This window comes from Macrotis lagotis, chromosome 5 (assembly GCF_037893015.1).
Source record: "Macrotis lagotis isolate mMagLag1 chromosome 5, bilby.v1.9.chrom.fasta, whole genome shotgun sequence".
NCBI lineage: Eukaryota > Metazoa > Chordata > Mammalia > Peramelemorphia > Peramelidae > Macrotis > Macrotis lagotis.
In genome coordinates, this window is record NC_133662.1 from 6,524,089 (window position 1) to 6,545,998 (window position 21,910).

Sequence of the window (21,910 nt, forward strand, 5' to 3'; positions counted from 1 at the left end):
GTGAGATAAATTTACCCACTTAAATAAAATTTGGAGATTTCTCAAGGTATGAAGAGAAAAGTTTTATTCAATTCTTAGTAATCAGACCCCACTCTGCCTTAAAACAAGGAGAGAGAGTGAGGTACTGGAGCAAGGAATCCAAAATCTATTTATCCTAACGTGATTCTACACCCCCCCCCCCCCACTGACCCATCCTCATTAGTGAGGAATGTGGTCTTCACAATCTAGACGTGTAAATTAATCTAAAGAAAAAGCATATAATTCAAACAGAGACAAATTCTCCCTGCTCCAGGACAAGGAATGTAGAAACATCTGGACTTCAATTCAGCTAAGACAGAGTCAGTTTACTACTTACATTTAGGTTAAGGTAACATTAAGTTGGGGCGGCTAGGTGGCATAGTAGATAAAGCACCGGCCTTGGAGTCAGGAGTACCTGGGTTCAAATCTGGTCTCAGACACTTAATAATTACCTAGCTGAGTGGCCTTGGGCAAGCCACTTAACCCCGTTTGCCTTGCAAAATCCTAAAAAAAAAAAAAGGGAACATTAAGTTGCTTGTCAGGGGAGGAAGGGCAGAAGAGACATAACACACAGTTCGACTGTCTCTAATCTATCATATTCTACTGAAGAAATCTCAGACTTTATCCCATTCACACTCCTCCACAACCCCCCCCCCCCTCCTGTGTTTCCTTCCTCTCATCCTTCACTATTGGGTAAAATAGATTTTTATTACTAATGTCATAAGTGTATATACAGATATGTTTTCCCCCTTTGAACCAACTTAGATGTAAGGTTCAAGTGTTGATGCCCCACCCTCCCCAATTTCTCTCCATTGTGAAAGCTTGCAAGCCTCTTTTATATGTTTTATTTTCTCCCATTCTTTCTCTCTCTTCCTCTTTCTCCCAGGTCATTCCTCTTTTTTTTTTAACCACATCATTTTTTTTTGAGATCATCCCACTTTTATCACCTCATTTTAGTACTCTCTTTTTATGTAGGTTCCTTATAACACCCCAATAATGATGAAGTTCTTAGAAGTTACAGGACCATCTTCCCATTTGGAAGATAAAAGTTTAAGTTTATTGAATTCCTTATGATTTTTCTCATGCTTACTTGTTTATGATTCTCTTTTTTTTAATTTAATATTTATTTATTTTCATTTTGTACAATTTTTTATATATTAATAAAATATTCTTGTTTAAAAGTAAGCAAAATACTCCCTCCCCCCCCAAAATATAGACTCACTTGAGTGATAAAGTAAAGAGGAGAGAAAAAAATTAAAATTAAAATTAAAAAAATAATAGTAATAATTGTAGGTATGGCCAGGTGGCGCAGTGGACAGAGCACCAGCCTTGGAGCCAGGAGAACCCGAGCCCATATCTGGCCCCGTACACCCAACAATCACCCAGCCGCATGACATGCAAGCCACCCCAACCCCACTGCCCTGCATAAACCAAAAAAAACCCCCCCAAAAAGACATAAAAGACATAAAAAGACATAAAATAAAATAAAAAATAAAATAAAATAGTAATAATAGTAGGGGTGGCTGGGTGGTGGACAGAGCACTGGCCCTTGAGCCAGGAGCACCCGGGTCCACATCCAGCCTTGGACACTCAACAATCACCCTGCTATGCGGCCCCAGGCAGGCTACCCTGCACCCCCCCAAAATAATAATAACAATAACAATAACAATAACAACAACAACAACAACAACAACAACAACAACAACAACAACAATAATAATAATAATAATAATAATAATAAATGTGCTTCAGTCTTTGTTCCAACACCAACAACTCTGTCGCGGGTGGATCACATTCTTTATGAGAAGTCCATCACAAAAGTTACTTCCATATTTTTCCACTGTTGCCATTGCTGATTGCAACTCCTTCCTTTCATATTTCTCCACTACCATGTACTATATTTTCTCTCTCCTTTCACTGACTCTTCTGTAGGGTAGCTGAGTGGTGCAGCAAACAGATCCCTGGCCCTGGGGCCAAGAGGCCGTGAGCCCCCATACCACCTCTTAGGCCCAGCATCCACCTGGCCCTATGGTCCCAGACAGGCCATCCAATCTCAGCCCCTTGCAAGAAGTAAAAAAGAAAATGTGTTATATCTGACCACTCTTCCCCCATGGTCCATCCTCTCCTCCTTCATTCACATCCCCACCCCTTCCCACTGTCCCCCCCTCTCTCCTTCTTACTCCAGATGTCTATACCCCATTGAGTCTGTATGCTGTTTCCTCTCCTAGCCACCTCTGATGAAAGTGAAGATTCCCTCATTCCCCCTTGCCTTCCCCCTTCCATATCATTGCAATAGCTCATTGTAATAAAGAAAAATCTTATTATATGAAATATCTTGGCCTATTCCCCCTCTCCTTTTTCTTTCTCCCATCACATTTCCCTTTTTTCTATTGACTCCATTTTTACACCATATTTTATCTTCAAATTCAGCTTTCTCCCGTGCTTCAACTATAAAAGCTCCCTCTACCTGCTCTATTAACTGAGAAGGTTCATATGAGTATTATAAGTGTCATTTTTCTATGCAGGAATACATGCAGTTCATCATCAAGTCCCTCATATTTTCCCCCTCTCCTCCAATCTCCATGCTTCACCTGAGTCCTGTATCTGAAGATCAAACCTGGTCAGCTCTGGCCATTCCAACAGGAACATTTGAAATTCCCCTGGTTCATTGAAAGTCCATCTTTTTCCCTGGAAGAGGACATTAGTTTTCCTGGGTAGTTGATTCTCGGTTGCATTCTAAGCTCTTTTGCCTTCTGGTATATTATATTACAAGCCCTACAAGCTTTTAATGTAGTTGCTGCTAAGTCCTGTGTGATCCTGACTGCAACTCCATGGTATTTGAATTGTGTCCTTCTGGCTGCTTGTACTATTTTCTCTTTGAATTGGGAGTTCTGGAACTTGGCTATAATATTCCTAGGGGTTGTTTTTTTGGGATCTCTTTCTCGGGGGGATCAGTGGATTCTCTCCATTTCTATTTTTCCCTCTGCTTCTAGGATATCAGGGCAATTTTCCTGTAGTAATTCTTTGAAAATGATGTCAAGGCTCTTTTCCTGATCATGACTTTCAGGTATTCCAATAATTTTAAAATTATCTTTCCTAAATCTGTTTTCCATATCAGTTGTTTTTTCAATGAGATGTTTCACATTTTCTTCTAATTTTTCATTCTTTTGGTTTTGAAGTATTGAATCCTGATTTCTCGTAAATTCATCAGTCTCCCTGAGTTCTATTCTTTGTCTGAAGGATTTGTTTTCTTCACAGAGCTTTCTTATCTCTTTTTCCATCTGGCCAATTTTGCTTTTTAAAGCATTCTTCTCCTCAATAACTTTGAACTGTTTTATCCATTTGACCTAAGCTGATTTTTAGCATGCTATTTTCTTCAGCATTTTTTTGGATTTCCTTGACTAAGCTGCTGACTTCATTTTCATGTTTTTTCCTGCATCTCTCTCATTTCTTTTCCCAGTTTTTTTCTAACTCCCTCATTTGATTTTCAAAGTCTTTTTTGAGCTCGGTCATAGCCTGAGCCCAATTTCTGTTTTTGTTGGAGTCTTTAGATGCAGGAGCTTGTGCTTCCTCATCTTCAGACTGAGTGTTTTGATCCTTCTTGGGCTCACAGGCAAAATATTTCTCAATGGTGTTCCTGTTTTTTCTCTGGTTGCTCATTTTCCCAGCCTTAGCCTGTTTTTGGGGTGCTTCTTGAGCTTTTTGGGACACTCCCACAAGGGTCTTAGTGTGTGAGGCTCTGTCCTTCCTCCTGGTCTGTGAATGACCATATGCACCCCCCTCTGCCATGGGGCTGAGGTGGGGGGGGCCCTGCTGTTCTATGGGTGGGGCCTAGACTGTGATCAGGATCTGAATGTGGTCAGAACCCCAGCGTCCTGTTCCAGGGGCAGAGCTGGACAGTCTCTCTCTTCACTCCCCTCCCTAGGTTCAGTGGGCTCATGCCCTGGGGCCTCCTGCTTACCAGCTCCATCTGCTTCTGTTTCCTGGATCTGGACTGCCTTGGTCAGGCTGCTTGCTGTGTTCCCTGAGGGCTGGGCTTCATGTGATTGCTCTTGAAGAGGTCTCCCACTGTTCCCCCAATTTGTGCTTGGTGCTCCCCGGGGGCGTAGGTCAGGAAACTCCCCCACTACTGGGACTGCCTCTGGGAGGCTGAAGTTCTTTTGCTCTGGTGGGCCACCCCTCTGGCAGGCCACCCCTCCAACCCCGGGGAGCAGAGCCTTTCTGCTCTTTTCCAGGTTACCTTGAGTAGGAGAACTGCCTCACTGTGTCCCTCTGTGGGTTCTGTCTCTTGAAAATTTAGTTAGAGTCCTTAGTTTAGAAGTTTTATGAGAGATTGCCTAAGACATGATCCTCTCTTGTAGCCATCTTGGCTCCACCCCCTTTTATGATTCTCTTGAGTCATATTTGAAAGTTAAATTTTCTTTCTAATTCTGTTCTTTTCATTAGGAATATTTGAAAATCCTCTATTTTATTACACAACCTTTTATTCCCTTGAAGGATTATACTCAGTTTTGCTGGTTAATTTTTGATTGTAATCATAGCTCTTTTGCCTTCCAAGTCAAAATTTTTCAAGTCCTTTTAGTGTGGTAGAATGTTAAATCTTCTGTGATCTTATCCTATTTTAATGGCTTCTTTCTGGCCATTTGAAGTATCTTCTCTTTTCCCTGAGAGTTCTAGGATTTGGTCATAACATTCCTGGGAGTTTTCATTTTGGAATCTCAGGTGGATCCTTTCAATTCCTATTTTACCCTCAGAATCAAAGTAGTTTTCCTTGATAATTTCTTGAAATATGATATCTAGGCTCTTTCTTTGGTTATGGGTTTCAGATAATCCAATAACTCTTAAATTGTGTCTCCCTGATCAATTTTCTTTTTTTTAATTAAAATTTTTTTTTTAGTTTATTTTTGGTAAGGCAGTGGGGTTAAGTGACTTGCTCAAGGTCACACAGCTAGGTAATCATTAAGTATCTGAGGTCAGATTTGAACTCAAGACCTCCTGACTGCACAGCTGGTGCTCTATTCACTGTGCCACCTAACTGCCCCAACTTTCTTTTTTAGAATATTATTTTCTTTTATTTTTCCAAATTACATGCAAAGATAGTTTTGAACATTCATATTTTTGTAAACTTTTGTGTTTCACATTTTTCTAGAATGGAATTTTTCTTTCCATCTCTTGTTGCTGGCTTTATTGATTATATAAAAATGTTGATTATTTATGTGGATTTATTTTTATAGCTTGTAACTTTTCTAAAGTTGTTAATTGTTTCAAGTAGTTTTTGAGTTGATTTTCTAGGATTCTCTAAGTATCATCTACATCATATGATCTGCAAAGAGTGGGACTTTTGTTTCCTCATGGCCTATTTTAATTCTTTTGATTTCTTTTTCTTTTCATTGCTAAAGTTAACATTTCTAATACAAGATTGAATAATAGTCATGATAACAGGCATCCTTGTTTCACTATGGATTTTAATTGGAATGCTTCTAGCTTATTCCCATTACATATAATGCTTGTTGATAGTTTTAGAGAGATACAGCTTGTCATTTAAAGGGAAACTCCATTTATTCCTATTTCTAGTCCTATTCCTATTTTTAATAGGAATGGGTTCTATATTTTGTGAAAAGCTTTTTCTGCATCTATTGAAATAGTTAAGTGATTTCTGTTAGTTTTGCTATTGATTTGGTCAATTATGCTGATACTTTTCCTAATATTGAACCTCTCCTGCATTCCTGAGATAAAGTCTACCTGATCATAGTATATTGTTCTAGTGATAACTTGCTGTAATCTCTTTGCTAATATCTTATTCAAAATTTTTCATCAATATTCATTAATAAAATTGGTTTATAAGATTCTTTGTCTATTTTGGCCCTTCTTGGTTTAGCTAATCAGCATCATATTGGTGTCATTAAAAGGAATTTGCCAGAACTCTTTTTTGCCTATTTTCCCACATAGTTTATATAGAATTGTAATTAATTTTTTGTAAATGTTTGATAGAATTCACTTAAGTCCATCTGGCCCTGGAGATTTCTTCATAGGAATTCATGGATGGGTTGTTCAACTTCTTTTTCTGAAATGAAGCATTTTATTTCTTCTTCTGTCAAATCGGGCAATTTTTTATCTTTGTAAATATTTATTTCACTTAGTAAAATTTGTTGAAATACAGATGGGAAAATAGTTCTGAATTACTACTTTAAATTTCTTTTCATTGTTGGTAAATTCACCCTTTTCATTTTTGATCCTGGTAATTTCTTTTTATACTTGATCTTAGCTAAAAGGCTGAGAAGTGATTCTTTCTTTTTAAAACATCAAATTAATTAAAGGTTTATCTGTTTTTGACTCTTTAATATAACATATATAGCTCATAGTTATATAACATATATAGCTCATAGTTTTATTTCAATAGTCCAATAACTTTCTTACTTTTAATTTTATTAATCATTCCTTTGATTTTTAGAATTTTTAATTTGATATTTAATTGGAGATTTTAATTTGTTCTTTTTTTAGCTTTTAGAGTTGCATACCCAATTCGTTTCTTTATTTTATTCATAGAAGCACTTAGAGATATAAAATTTCCCCTAAAAACTGCTTTGGCTGCATCTCACAAATTTTAGTATGATGTTGCATTATTATAGTCTTGCTTGAAGTTATTGGTTATTCCTATGATTTGTTGTTTGATTCACTTCTTTAAAATTAGATTATTTAATTTCCAATTACTTTTTAGTCTTAAATTTCTATGACCCTTTATTATATGCAATTTTTATTGATTCATTTTACATTTATGTCTTTCTGCATTTGATTGTGAAGTTTTTATGCCCTAATACATGATCAATTTTTGTGTAGGTACTATGTACCACTGAGAAAAAGGTATATTCATTTATAACCCTATTCATTTTTTTCCAGAGGGCTATCATATCTAAATTTTCCAAAATTATAGTTACCTCCCTAATTTCCTTTTTGCTTATTTTGTGGCTTGATTCATGTAATTTTGAGAGAGGGAGGTTGAGGTCCCCCACTAGTATAGTTTTGTTGTCTATGTCTTCCTGTAACTCATTTAGCTTCTCCTCTAAGAATTTGGATGCTCTACACTGGTTCTGTAAACCTTATCTAATTTTGATCTAAAATAAAACAACAAAAAGTTAGGCATGTCTAGTCTTTATTCCTAGGATTTGCCAAGAAATCTGTAGATGGTAGTCATTATAGGAATGTCTACCCAGAGAGAAGGGAGAAAGATGACACACAATGGGTCCCAAACCATTTGGTGGTTTACAAGTTTACACATTAGGTCACAAAAATTCTTATACATTGTCAACTTCCCATAGAGTTGGCAAATCTGCTTTATTAAAAGATCAAAAGATCAGTTATCTCCATTGTAGTTTAATCATGTAAGTATTTAGGCTTTTACAGAGATAACCAGGAAGCTTCCTGCTTTCTAATATCTATCTTCCTGTGATAATCAGGACAACTGGAAAGCAGAGATATAACAGACCTTAAGATAGATAGAGAATGCATTCCAGACTTAGAATCCTCAGTTACAGGCTGAGAAAGCAAACTTAGATCAGAAATACCGGATTATAAAATTTATTCAGCTTTGGCAGTAAATATATGTTTAGAATTGTTATTATTTTATTGTCTATAGTATCTTTTAGAAAGATATAGTTTTCTTTCTTATCCCTTTTAATTAGGTATATTTTTGCTCTTGTTTTTTCTGAAATAAGGATTGCTACCCTTGCTTTTTTTTTAACTTTAGCTGAAGCATGATATATTCTGTTGTGTGTTTCTTTCTGTTTCAAATGTGTTTCTTGTAAATAATGTAGGACTCTGGTTTTTAATCCACTCTACTATTTGCTTCTGTTGTATAGGAGAGTTCAACCCATTCACACACCAACTCTGTATTACCTTCCATCCTAACTTTGCCCTGTGTAATTTTCTCTCTCTTTTTACCTTATCCCTCCTCACTAGTGTTTTGTTTCTGACACTGCCTTCTTCAATCTACCTTTCCTTCATTCAGTCCCTCTCCCTTTTCTTCCTCTTTCTTCCTGCTATTCTTATCCTTCAGCCCTCCTATCAGCCCCTTCCTCTCCTTTCTTTCCCCATTCCCCTCCTACTTCTGTAATAGAGTAGGATAAATTTCTAAACTAAATTGGAATTGAATTTTTATTCTTTCTATAAGGCAAATCTATTGAGAGTAAGATCCACTCAATGCTCACACCTTCCCTTCTTTTCTTCTGCTATAATAGTTCCATTGTGCCTCTTCATGTGATGTTATTTACTATCTTCTGTCTCTTCCTTTGTCTCCCAGTTTAATCCTTTTTTATATCTTAATATTTTATACCTATATTATACTCACCACTCTAAGTATACTCCTTTTAACTTTCCTAATAGAAATAAAATTCTCAAGAAGTATAAGTATCATCACAATTCTCAAGAGTCACAAGTATTATCTTCCTGTATAGGGATGTCAGTAATTTAGTCTTATTTATTAATACTTTTTTCCTTTCTGTTTACCTTTTTACACATCTCTTGAGTCTTTTATTTGAAGATCAAATTTTCTGTTCAGTTCTGGTATTTTTATCAGGTAAGTCTGAAAATATCGTTTATTTATTCAATGCCCATTTTCTCCCAAAAAGAATATGTTGAATTTTACAGGGTAGTGATTTTTGGTTGTAATCCAAGTTCTTTTACCCTCCAGAATATCATATACCATACTGTGATCCCTAATTTTGAAACTCCTAAATCCTGCATAATCCTGATTGTGGTTCCTTGGTATTTGAATTGTTTATTTTTGGCTGCTCACAATATTTTGTCCTATAACTGATAATTCTGAAATTTGACTACAATATTCTTTGTAGTTTTTATTTTGGGATCTCTTTCTGGAGTTGATTGGTGAATTCTTTCAAGGACTATTTTACCATCTTATTCCATGCTATTAGTACAATTTTCCTTGATAAATTCCTTTTTTTGTTTGTTTGTTTGTTTGTTTTTTTGTTTTGCAAGGCAACGGGATTAAGTGACTTTCCCAAGTCACATAGCTAAGTAAGTATGAAGTGTCTGAGATCACATTTGAACTCAGGTCCTCCTGGCTCCAGGGCTGGTGCTCTATTCACTGCACTACCTAGCTGCTCCAGATAATTTCCTGAATGATATTGTCCAGGCTCTTTTTTTTTTTTTTTGACCACGGCTTTAAGGTAGACCAATAATTTATAAATTATTTCTCCTGTATCTATTTTCCAGGTTGGTTATTTTTCCTAAGAGGTATTTTACATTTTCTTCTATTTGTTTCAGTCTTTTGGTTTTGTTTGATGGATTCTTGATGTCTCATAGTTATTAGCTCCTGCTTGTCCAATTCTAATTTTTAAGAATTTATTTTCTTCAGTTAGCTTTTGTATTTCCTTTTCCAGGTGGTCAATTCTACTCTAAGTAAGTTATTTTCTTTTTCCATTGACCAATTCTACTTTTAAAGGTATTGTTTTCTTCTATTATTTTTTGGGTTTCCTTTTCCATAATTCTCCTATATGACTTTCATTTCTTTTCTCAATTTTTCTTCTTCCTCTATTATATGGTTTTTCAGATTCTTTTTGACCTCTTTCAAGAAGGCATTTTGGATTTACTATCAATTCATAATCTATCTTTGAGGCTTCACATGTAGGCTTTTTTTCATTGCTTTCTTTGTCTTCTGAGATGGCATTTTGATCTTTCTTATTACCATAGTAACTTTCTGTGGTCGGGGTTTTTAATGTGTATGTTTTTTTTTCTTACTCATTTTGAAAAGAGCTCACTCTGCTCCTGGGGCACAGCAGGTACAGTTCCAAGATTTTTGTTCTGGGGCCCAGGGGTCTAGTCCCTGACCTTCCACACTGGGTTCTCTCAGTTGCTCCCTGTATTAGGGTAGTTCAACCCAGTCCCACATTGTTCCAGGGTTCCTAGTACTACTTCTGTGTTGGGTTTGTGCCTCTCATTGCTAGCCTGCTATATTGTTGTACTGCTGGTCTGCTCACCTGGGACCTAGGTGTCTTGATTATTGAACTGCACTGGGGCTAACTAAGAGCCTTCTCCCACTGGCTACCTAGTTCCCCTATCTTAGTGGGGTTGCACTCCCCTTTTACCCATGTGACACAGACCTTTCTTGAAGATACTACAACATGTTTTGAGTTGAAAAGTTGTTTCACTCTGATTTTTTGTGGGTTCTGTCAATTTAAATCTGTTCAGAACTGGAAAAAGCCCTAGGAACTTCTCTCTACTATCTTGACTCCACCTAGGAAGTTCCCTCAATCTAATTTCTAGATCAATTGTTTTTTCCAATGAGGTATTTTATATTTCCTTCTATTTTCCCTATTCTTTTGACTTTGTTTATAATTGTTTCTTGATGTCTCATGGAGTTATTAGCTCTCACTTATCCAATTTTAATTTTTAAGGAAATATTTTCTTCAGTAAGCTTTTGTACCTATTTCTAATTAAACTCATTATGCCTTTTGAGGAGTTATTTTCATCAGGAAATTTTTTTATCTCTTTTCCCCTTTGACCTGTTCTGTTTTTTAAGATGCAATTTTCTTCATTTTTTGTGCCTCTTTTATCAGGTTATTAGCTGTCTTTTCTTATTTTTCTTCCTTTGCTTTCATTTTTAAAACTAAGTTTTCCCTTTCCCACTTTGATTTAGAAAATAATTAAGATTTTTTTTAGGAATTCTTGTTGAGTTTGTGTTCAATTCACATTTTTCTTTGAAACTTTTCTCATAGATGTTTTGACTTCATTGTCATAGTGTATGTCTTTATCATCCCTGTCACCACAGTAGATTTTTATGGTAAGATTATTTTTTTGTTATGTATTTATTTCCCAACACTATTTTTTTGATTTGAAACTTTATGTTAAGAGTGTCTCTGTTTCTGGTGTGAAGGGTAGAGGGGTACTGTCTTAAGTTTCAGACCTTTTTGCATAGAGCTAGTTCTGGGTATTTGAAAATTTTTGTTGCTTCAAATGTGTGTCATCTTGGGAGAGGTGTGGTGACTGTTCTTCTGGTAAGCATTCTGGTTTTTACCTAGGGTAAGGGTCCCTGAGTCTTTGGATTACAATCAGTGTTTCTCCTCAAGACCCTTTATTCCTTGGTGACCAGAAACAATAATATTCTTTAGGGTCTCCAATCCATTGGGATCAGAAGAGATACTACTTTTCAGGATTTTACTCCCTCTTAACTAAACATTCTCCTCTACCCTTGGACCTTGAAATGAGTATAGGCAATGAAGTTGCCAAGCAGAATTTGATCCTATGTCCAGTGCTAGCACAGGATCTCCTATAATCTCTGACAAGTTGTCAGATTCCCTTACTGTCACTGACAGCTCCTAGAACTGTTGATGCTTCCATCACCACCACCACCTAGTCCCACTACTGGTGTTTCATGAACATGGGTTCTGTACCAGCCTCCACACCAAGTTACATATCTCTCTTTTTGACCTCCTGTGTTGTCTTGAGCTGGAAAAATGTCTCACTCTGACCTTTTGTTGATTCTACCACTCTGGAATTTGGTTTTAGGTGTTATTTTAAAGTTGCTTTGAGGGCAATGTAGGGAAGACTTAGCTGAGTGCTTTCTCTTCTTCACCATATTAACTTCATCCTTGAAAGTCCTCCCCAAATTAATCTTATTACATTTCTTCTCATATTGTCTAAAACAGACTTCCCTCTTCCCAAAAGCTTCTTCAGTGTCTACTTCCTTGCCCTGGGCATGGAAGGAAGGAAAAAAGTATGAAAGAGAGGGAGGGAGAAAGCAAAGGAAGGAAGGAAGGAATTAAAAAAAATCAGACCTGATTGGCTTAGAGTGAATATTTCTGTTGTTTCTGTTTTGTCCAGAGAGTCTTCTCTTCCCTAATTGATTTTTTTATAGGAAAAAGAAGTCAAACTTTACTTCATTTTTTCTTAGCTAGCCTAATCACTGAATGGACATTACCTCAGTCAAACTGAGAACTTTAGTTTAAAAGACTTTTGTTTAAAAAGGCCAAGGTCTCCCACTGCATCCAGGACAATCTCCAGTCATCCTGAGCCATATTTGGCTACCTGACCTATATGGCTCCAGAGGGGAAAGTTAGGCACAGTGTTCTGTCACTTAAGTCCTATTCACTTTCATGTAATGGCATCACCTCCCTGATGTCATAGTCCTCTTACAGAATGAAAGGACAAAAACAACAATTCTATTGTGATTCCTGCTATTTCTGTCATTAAAATTTCTGGTTTCCATTCCTTCTAAACTTACTACCACTATTTTATTGTCTCCTACCTGGTCTCCCTGTCTCTAGAAACTCTCTTAATTCAATCTAAACACTTAGCCATATTCATTTTCTGGGAACTAAATTTTACTAATCCTTCTCTTCCTCAAAATTTTCATCTTTCCTTTGCTCACAGGGTTACATCAGCTGACAGTGTGGTTTCATTTTACCTACTCTTGTTTCCCACTTCCTCCTCATTGCAAACTCTGCTCCAACCAGCCCAGTTTCCTTAAACATGTTTTTTTGTTCCTCCTTACTTCTGTACCTTCAAGGAATTGATTAATTACTTAAGCATCTATTAAGGTTTATTATATGAAAAGCACTGCACTAAGCAATGAAAATACAAATTGAAGAATGAGTCCTTTCACTCAAAGCACTAACATTCTAATGGGAGAAAGATAATAGGTATAGAAGGTTTCTGTTGCAGGTGAGTTGGAAAAGTACTTAGGGTACAGCCACAAAGTAGTTAGTAAAGTCTCTTCTTAAATGTCATTTCCATGGAAAAGCCTTCTTTCTGCTCTTGAATCATCTGAGAGTGCCAAGGACTTTGGGGGCAAGCACATTTGTTCTGGATTCTTCATTAGGTGTGGCTCTAGGACCTGCATGAGCAGTTGCCAGGCTGCATCTCCACAAGTATTACGGGCAATCCCTGAGGGCCATGAACTGGAAGCATTGCTGTTCCCAAGGGTCTTGTGCTCAAGATTGTCTCCATCAGGGTCTAAGTAGAAATGGTGGTAATGGGGTAGTAGTTTGACCTGTCTAGCCTATACCATCATCTGTCTCTCTCCCTCTCTCTTTCAGGGTGTCCTGCTGCTTCAGCAAGCAAGGTTAGCTTGTGCTGGGTGTGTCAGTTATATCTGACCCCTTCTCTTCAGGAATTGCTTCCCCAAATGATGACCATGAGGGATGGTTTGGAAGAAGGACTGGTGATCAGGGGTCTGATGCCAATTCCATAATTTCTGTGCTTATCTAACTGCAGCTTGTCAGCCTTCATTGCCAGCTGTGATGAGGAAGAGGATTCTATCTTTATGATGATTTTTCTCTTGATCAGTAGCTTCAGGAGCTGGACTGTTATCTGGTCTGGTTGGATGAGAGAAAGTGCTTTTTCTAAGGTTCTTGGGTTCTCCGTTCATGCTATTCTTTTCTCCTTAACTTAGATGTCCACCCACTTTCTTTCAGCCTATTCCTAAGCACTTCAGGACTACCTTGATCATCCTCTTCTCTTAACATCACTTCTTATCTATGACATGAATTTTTATTTTACTTTGTTATGATTTGTACTGATCTTAATTGTTTGCCAAAATAATTCTTCTCTATGGTTTGATATCATTTCTGGAGAATTGTTCATGACAGAGGGTAGTTCTTGTTGTGTAAAGGTTTCCATGCTGGGATGAGGCTTACCTATTAGCCAGAAAATAGTCTAATGCTATCACTTGTTTATAATGAGAAATGCCTACATTATTCACAAGTGACAAGTAAGCTCTTAAGTAGGACTGAGGTAAAAGAATAGCACTTGGAGTTTCGCTCCTCTTAACTCAGCTTTTAAAAACAAAACTTGTTTGGTGATGGAACTTGAATTGAGATTAGTTCACAGAAGCTTCATCCCCTTCTGTGCTTTATTTGTATTTTAAAGTATCTTAGTAAAGACAGAGTTGAAGAAGTTGGAGTAGTGAACAAAGCAATGAGCCTGGAGTCAGGAATATCTGAATTCAAATGTAGCCTCATATACTTACTAGTTGTGTGACCTTGGGCAAGTCACTTAACTTCTGTTTGCCTCATCCTCCTCAGCTGTAAAATATAAATATAATAGCATCTTCTTCCCAGGGTTGTTTTGGGGATCAAACAAGATAATATTGTTAAGGTACTTAACACAGTTCCTGATTCAGAATACTAGCTTTTGTTATCATTACTTCCTGTGAAAAATCTGTGTCTTGCTGGGTTTGTTTCCCTTGTGTGGATAGAGAGGTATCCTTAGGAACATGGTAGCAATGAATCAACCAACTCTAGGACTCAGAGAACACGGAAAATTGGAGTAGAGAGTGAGAATATAGGTAAAATAATCTGATAAATTGAGGGAAAAGGGAGGTAGAGTCTATTCTTGTTCTGACAGTACTGTCTCATCACACCATGTCTTTTACTTCTCTTATAGCCCCAGCAGGCTATAGTGGAGAGCTGAACACAAAACAGATCCTCCTTATGTCTGTGGAACTGAATTCTGCTGTCCTCCCTCTTCCATTTGGGTTTCTCTTGTCATGTCTTCCTTCTATTCCTATTCATCCATTCTGCCACCTATTTTTTCTGGTGCCATTCCTTTCCTGTGTCTTCTTTATGTCTCTCCCTCACCTGTATTCCTCCTTCTCCAAGAACTTTCTCCTCTCTTCCTTATCAATTCTTCCCATGACTCCACCTTGCTAATTCCTTCCCACTTGTATTCCTTCTCATGCTTTGTCTTTTTCATCCGCCAGCTCATTATCTGCTGGCTGCCGAGGGGGCCTCTTCACCCTCATGCTCTCCTGAATCAACCTGCGTATTCAACATCTGTTCTTTTCCTCTCTGCTACACCAGGACCTCATCTTCTTCCAGGAGACCAAGACAGGTAGAATTCAGACCCTAGATCTTTGGTTTCCCTGGGTTTTCCTGATCACTCAGGGTCTCTCCCTCCATAGTTGAATGTACTTTGAGCTAGGTCCCTGTCCCCAAAGTGGAGGGGAGGAGGCAGGGGCATAGAGGCAGTTCTTTTGACTTTCGATGACCCTGAGGGTGAGCTGTCCCCCGAGCTGTGTTTTCTGAATCTATCTGTCCCATTGGTGAATATAGCTTCATTCTTTCTTCCCCAGGGGAGTTAAACTCACGCCTATCTTCAGACACCAACTTGATGAGCTCCTGGCTCCCTTTAAATGCCAATGTCTTCCTTCGGAGTCTGGTAAAGGTCATAGGGCTGTATGGCTTCATGTTCAATCTCTCACCTCGACTTACCCTCCTCTCCCTGCTTGAAGTACCCTTCTCAATGGCTGCTGAGAAAGTCTACAATGGTTGATGGCAGGTAACTATGGTCAGGAGCACAGTTCAGGGGAGAGGAATAGATGGGTGCTGGTGGGATGGGCAGCTGGAGAAATCATGGAAGAAGAGTTGGGGATAAAGGTTGAGGAAGGAGGGAGCTGGGATTAAGATGGGAAGTGTGGCTCCAATATGGTTCAGGACACTGAAGTGTGTGGAGGGGAATCTCTTGTCCATTGGCTTCACTTTCCTTCCTTCTTGTACCTTCTTTCCAGGCAGTGCTGCAGAAGATCCAGGATACAGTGGCAGAGGCTGGACAAGTAGTGCAGGAAGCAGTGGGAAGTCTGAAAACTGTGAGGAGTTTTGGAGCAGAGGATGAGGTCTGGTGTTATGAGGAAGTCTTGGAGCGCAAGTGTCAGCTAGAGTGGTGCTGGGACAGGGAGCAGGCAGCCTATCTGCTCCTCATGAATGTGAGCCAGGCCTAACAGCTTAGTGGGATATGGCCAAGGGGTTTCAAAGGTAGTAAGTACATACCTAGATGCTGCTGCTCTTAGCCACTGATGTCTGACAATTGATCCTCCCTCTTCCATTTCTAACCTTCCTGGTCCCCTTTGCTTGTAATAAGAGGAATAGAAATATGAATTGAAGAAGAGCCTCCTGGTGACTAGACCCATCCTCAGCCCATTTTCCTTTTCTCCCTCAGGGATTTCATCTGGGGATGCAAGTGTTAAGGCTGAATTGTGGACTAAGGCAGATCCTGGCTGGGGAGATAACCAGAGGAGGCCTCATCTCATTTCTTCTCTATCAGGGGGATGTAGAGAGTTCTGTGCAGGTAAGGCAACAGACTCTTACTTTGTCTATGTTTTAGTTTCAGGTTTTGCAGAGGGTGGGATATCAAGTTTTGAAAGATTGGTTTTTCCATATATCTGATTGTTTGTGGGGAAAACACAGATGTCTCTACCTCTATTATAGAAGAATAATAGTGGCTTTAGATTATGACTCTGCATCATGACATTTCTCTAGGACCTAGTGCACATCTGTGCATGGTGAGCAATGTGGGTGCTGCAGAGAAGGTTTTCCAATACCTGGACCGTGAGCCACAGATGCGTCCTCCTGGGACACTGGCCCCTTCTTTTCTTCAGGGCCTCGTGGAATTCCAAGATGTCTCCTTTGCCTACCCCAATCAACTAACCAAACCTATCCTCCAGGTGCCTGAGGCTAGGGGGAATTCAAACATCCTGATTTGAAAGAGGTGATAGGTCTGACTCTTGTCTTTATTTCTGATTTTCCTGAGTCACAAGATGATGATTATCCTAAGGTGAGGGAAGAATCCTTTCATCCATTTCTCTCATTGATTATTGTCTCCTTTTCCCTTCTCGTCCAGGGTGTGACATTCTCTCTGCACCCTGGGAAGGTGACAGCCCTAGTGGGGCCCAATGGGGCTGGGAAGAGCTCAGTGGCTGCATTGCTGTAGAGTTTGTATCAACCCACAGGAGGCCGACTGCTGCTTGATGGGGAATCCTTGACTCTCTACCAGCACCAGTACTTACACTCACAGGTGACCAGGGACAAGGAAAAGAGGGAGATGAAGTAGAGGAAGGAAAATCTTGGGAGAAGTAGGGGTGAGGAGGGCTTGGTGAGGGTGAAAGAGATTTCTTCTCCTGAGGACCTTTTGAGTATGGGAGGGTCCTTTGGGTCCCTGTCTTGGGTACTGTCACTCAGTGTCCCCTTCCCACATAGGTGTCTATAGTTGGGCAGGAACCTGTGCTGTTCTCAGGTTCTGTGAGGGACAACATTACCTATCGACTAGAGAACTGTGGGGATGATGAGGTGAGGGCTGCTGCCCAGGCAGCCCATGCTGATGGATTCATTGCCAATATGGAGCATGGATTGGATACAGGTACCTTCATCGATCATAAAGCTGTGACAATGAATGCCTATATAAAAGTAAATTTTTATTGATGAGTTCCTGAGGCTGTCATTGGGTATACCAACTCTAAAACTGGCATTGTTACCTATCTTTCCTTTCGCCTTGGGTCATCTTATTTATATAAATAAATTGGGCCATTCATTCAGGCTTTTTGCTGAGGAGACCATATGATTTTTGTGAAATGTGATATCACCTGTCCTTGGATGGCACCATTGGGCACATATCCCCATGACTCACTTAATCTGATCTAAGGGGTAGTAAGATTGGAGAAAAAAGAATGTTTCCTCTGTGTGGATAGCCATAAGACTCCCTCTCTGGGGATGGCTATCTTCTCTATCCTTCAGCTGTAGGGGAAAAAGGGAGCCAGTTGTCTGCAGGACAGAAGCAGTGTCTGGCCATTGCTCGGGCTCTGGTGCAGAATCCTTGTGTTCTCATCCTGGATGAGGCCACTAGTGCCCTGGATGTGGAGTGTGAACAGGAGGTGAGACTAAGTTGCTGGGGAAGAGTCAGAAATCTTGAGGCAAATAAGAGCAGGTCCTGGGTTACATATGATACTTATAGTGGTAGGGACAGGCAGAGCCAACAAGGGCTGTGTGGGGCAAAGATGATGGGGGAAAGCATGCCTGAGCCAGGTGTCTCTGGGATTTAGGATGATTATGGATCCTGCCATGAAGAGGATAGTAGGGAAATTTATCTCTTCTTATTATTCTACATCCCACTTGATAGAGTACAAGGGAGTCTTCTGAGTGGATACTGACTGGGTGGTAGTGGTGGATCTCCATTGGTTACCTCTCTTTTTTTTAAAATCCTACCCTATCCATTGATGTGCCATATTTGCCTTATTATATTAGGTGCTTTTTTTGTTTGTTTTTGTATTTGTTTCTCTAATGCCCAGTCTTCTCATTCTCAGCTTCAGGAGAGAATGCTGCAGGGGTGTTGAACTGTGCTGGTCATTGCACACAGGCTGCAGACAGTGCAGGCTGCTGACCACATCCTGGTGCTGGAGCAAGGAAAGGTGGTGGAGCAGGAGACCCACACTGAGCTCATGAACCAGAGGGGCCTCTATCATCGCCTAGTACAGCGACAGCTTGAAGAATGAATCCCTGGAGAAAGAGAGTGTGGTGGTGGTGGGGAGGATTTAAACAGGGTTTGCATCACAGTCTCTAGAATTCAGGGCAATCCTTACTGTGAGTGCCCTTAGCCTGAACTTATATAGTTGGGGAGATAATGGGACCTAAGGCATGAGGTAACACCAGGGATATCCCTTTCAAGAAACTATGCTGTTTACCTGATTCTGTTCAGTGTCTTGTGTACCTGTGTGTGGGCATACCAGTCAATAAATCATTTTTCTAAGGGTGAACATGATAGTGAAGAGAGAACTATGATGTCAGTGCTAGGCTCTTCAGACTTCTGGAGAGAAGGTCCAAGCTGATTTTGTTAGAACTTTCTTATGGTATTAAGTGCTGTTTTTATTCCAGGTTCTTAGGTCAGTTCAAGATAGGAACCTGCACACTCTCAATCTTCTTCAAGTGGTCTGATCAAGGCAAAGACTTATTGCTGCCCTCTATCTTATCTCTGGTTTTCTGACATGGGGTTGAATCTGAACCATGTAAACAAAACTCATCTAGGGAAATAAAAGCTCAAAGATCTCTTGGAAAGATAGAAGAAAGTGGGAAGGAAATGAACCAAGTACTAACAGGTTTTGAAGTACACTACAAAGTAGTAGTCATCAAAAATGATTTTGTACTGGTTCCATTAAAGGGACAAATTAGGCATACAATATACAGAAGCATTGAACAATATAGCAGAGTGTTTGATAAAGACTCCAGCTACAGGAGTAAGAACTAATTTTTCAAGGAAACACTAGGAAGCAGTCTGTCAGAAAACTCCTTTGATCCAGAAATACCACTGCTAGGTCTGTATGCCAAAAAGATAAAAATGGATGGGGGGAAGTCCTACCTGTACAAAAATATTTATAGAAGCTCTTTTTGTGGTGGCTTAGAATTGGAAATTGAGAAGATGCCCATAAATTGGGGAATAGTTGAACAAACTGTAGTATATGATAGTAAAAGAATATTAGTATCCTATAATGAAAAGCAGGATGATTTTAGAAAAAACCTGGAAAGACTTACATGTACTAATAAAGTGAAGTGAGAACTAGGATATTATTGTATATGGTAACAAAAATATTGCATGATGAAGTGGTTTAATTCATCAATGAATTATTGTGAAAACTTAATGGTGCCTCAACAACCAAGAAGAGTTTGGGAACGATAGCCAGGAGAGAAATGGCTTAATTAGGTGAATTGTTGTGAAGACTCTTCATAAAAGAAACTAAGGAAATCAAGGTGAATACTCCAAAGTCATGAATTATCCCCAGAATTATGTATTACCTACTTATCAACATCCTGGATATACTTTGTAAGTTTGTATTTATTCTCTCACACAGAAACTGTATGTGTTGGGTGGGGATTATGGTTTCCAGGTTTGTGGGTAGAATGTTTTTACTAAGTACATTGCCTCTATGAGTTCCTTTTCCTAAGGAGCAGTTTATAATGAAAAGGATAGAAAAATGCTTTGTGTAAAGTAAGAGATGACAAAGGCTATAAGATGTCTCTGCATAGATGAAAATTTTGATATCTGATGCAAATAGAAAAAACATTTGGTTTTAATATGCATTTCTTTTTTTCCTTAAAATTTTATTTTTAATTTATGGAATAAAACAATCATTTTTATAACAGTATAATAACAAATATTTCACATTAAACTGAAAATCTATTAGGTACAACTTGCTATTCCTTTTAAATATCTAATTAAGTTATGTAAATTTCTTTTTTGGGGTATTTTACTTATAAAAACATGTAAAAATAATTTTTAATATTCATTTCCCCACTTTCTCTCCAACATTTGTCACTTTCCTAATGGGTATGAAGTGGTGCCTCACTATTGTTTTAATTTGCATTTTTCCAATTAATAAATAGTGAGTTGGGTATTTTTTTCATATGATTATGGACAGTTTTGATTACCTCAACAGAATACTGTTCATTTCTTTTAATCATTTAGCAATTGGCAATGACTTATTTTTATAAATTTGGCTCAGTTCTCTGTATGAGAAATGAAGCCTTTATAAAAGAAGTGCTTCAGAAATTTTTCTACAAATAGTATTGCCAACTGTATTTCCTTGCATCCTATTTCTCCCTGTTAATTCTATTCTCTCTGTCCTTTCCTCTTACCCTTTCTCAAAGGTGTTTTGGTTCTGACCCCCTCCCCAAATCTGCCCTCTCTTCTATCACCCCCCCACCCCATTCTCTTATCCCCTTCCCAACTTACTTTCCTGTAGGTAGTTCTATAACCCAATTGAATGTGTATATGTTTTTCTCTTTTGTAATTTCTGATGAAAAGACTAGAGCTGAGTAAAATCTTTGAATGAGCAACCAGGAGGAATTAAACAAAGATAATCTGTTTACATTTGAATATAGGGAGATAATTGTGACCCCTCTCAAAACTATCATCTTGAGGGCTCACAGAGGGAATCTACCAGGGAAGGCCTGGGAGTGATTCTGTTATGACTTGATCTTAAAAGAATGGAAAGAGAAGGAAGATGAACACACTGGGGAGAAAAGTAAATAAAGAGGGCTAGAAAATTATCTAAAGGCAGCTTGATGACATACAGCTCTGGGTCAGGAGTCAGGAGAACCTGAATTCGAAGCTAGCTTCCGACAGTTATTAATCGTGTGACCCTGAGCAAATCACTTTAACCTATTTGGTTTAATCTACTGTAAAAGAAAATGGCAACCTAATGTCAAGAAAACTTTATGGAGAGTACTGGCATGCTGTGGTCCACAGGGTCACAAAGAATCAGACCGGGCTTTATCTGAACAACAATGAGGAAATTCTCTCACAAAATCAGGATGCAGAAGTAGAAGTTTATATAGAGCAGGATGAAGGGGTAGGTAGAAGTAGTGGTTGAGGGGTGACTCTCATCAGAAGGTTGGATGATTCTTTAGATCCCGTCTTCATCAATCAATGGCTACTTTTAAAAACACAAAATAGATCTATTTGAAGCACGATTCCCAGAATCTTTTCTATTTTAATGCTTTTGGTACAGCAGAAATTCCAGAATGATCTACACAGGGAAAAAGATAATCTTGCTCAGTTTAATTCCATTTTTTTTTTTTTTTTAGTTTCTTCTTCCTCTTTTCTCAGTCTAATTCTAGAAACGATTTAACTCGCAGACAATTGAAGTCGGGCCTCCACACGCAATCAAGCCGCCAGCCGCCGGCGTAGAGGAGGGGTCGGCTGTTCGGCCCGTTTTGGGTCTTGGCACCCCCTCGATCCCCCTCGATCTCGTCGTTTTCCTCCGCAGGACCGACGCCCTTGGGCGTCCCCTTCTTCCAAGGCCATGATCCCGGGGACGGAGCTGATTAAGTGGGGGGTGGGGAAGATCATGGGCGGCGTGCGCCCCCCTGCCGCAGCCGGCCTTGGCCTTGAGCCACAGCTTCAGCGCGGGGCCGGGACCTCCTCCTTGGGCACGAGGCTGCTGACGGGGCACGAGGTGGTCCAGGGCAGCCCCTTCTTGCACTCGTCCTGCGCGTCCCTGGCGGTCATGTCCGGGCCCCGGGCGCGGCCGGCCACGCGGGCCACGGCCCGGGCCCCGGGCGCAGCACCACCGCCAGCCGCACCTCGCGGCGCAGGCGGCGGCGGCAGGACGGGCTGC

General features: G+C 39.4%; 1 pseudogene; it reads left to right on the forward strand.

Annotated features, from left to right (window-relative positions):
* Positions 1 to 20,111, forward strand: part of LOC141523419 (antigen peptide transporter 2-like) — a 32,299-nt pseudogene extending 12,188 nt beyond the window's left edge.
* The last annotated feature ends 1,799 nt before the right edge of the window (positions 20,112 to 21,910 follow it).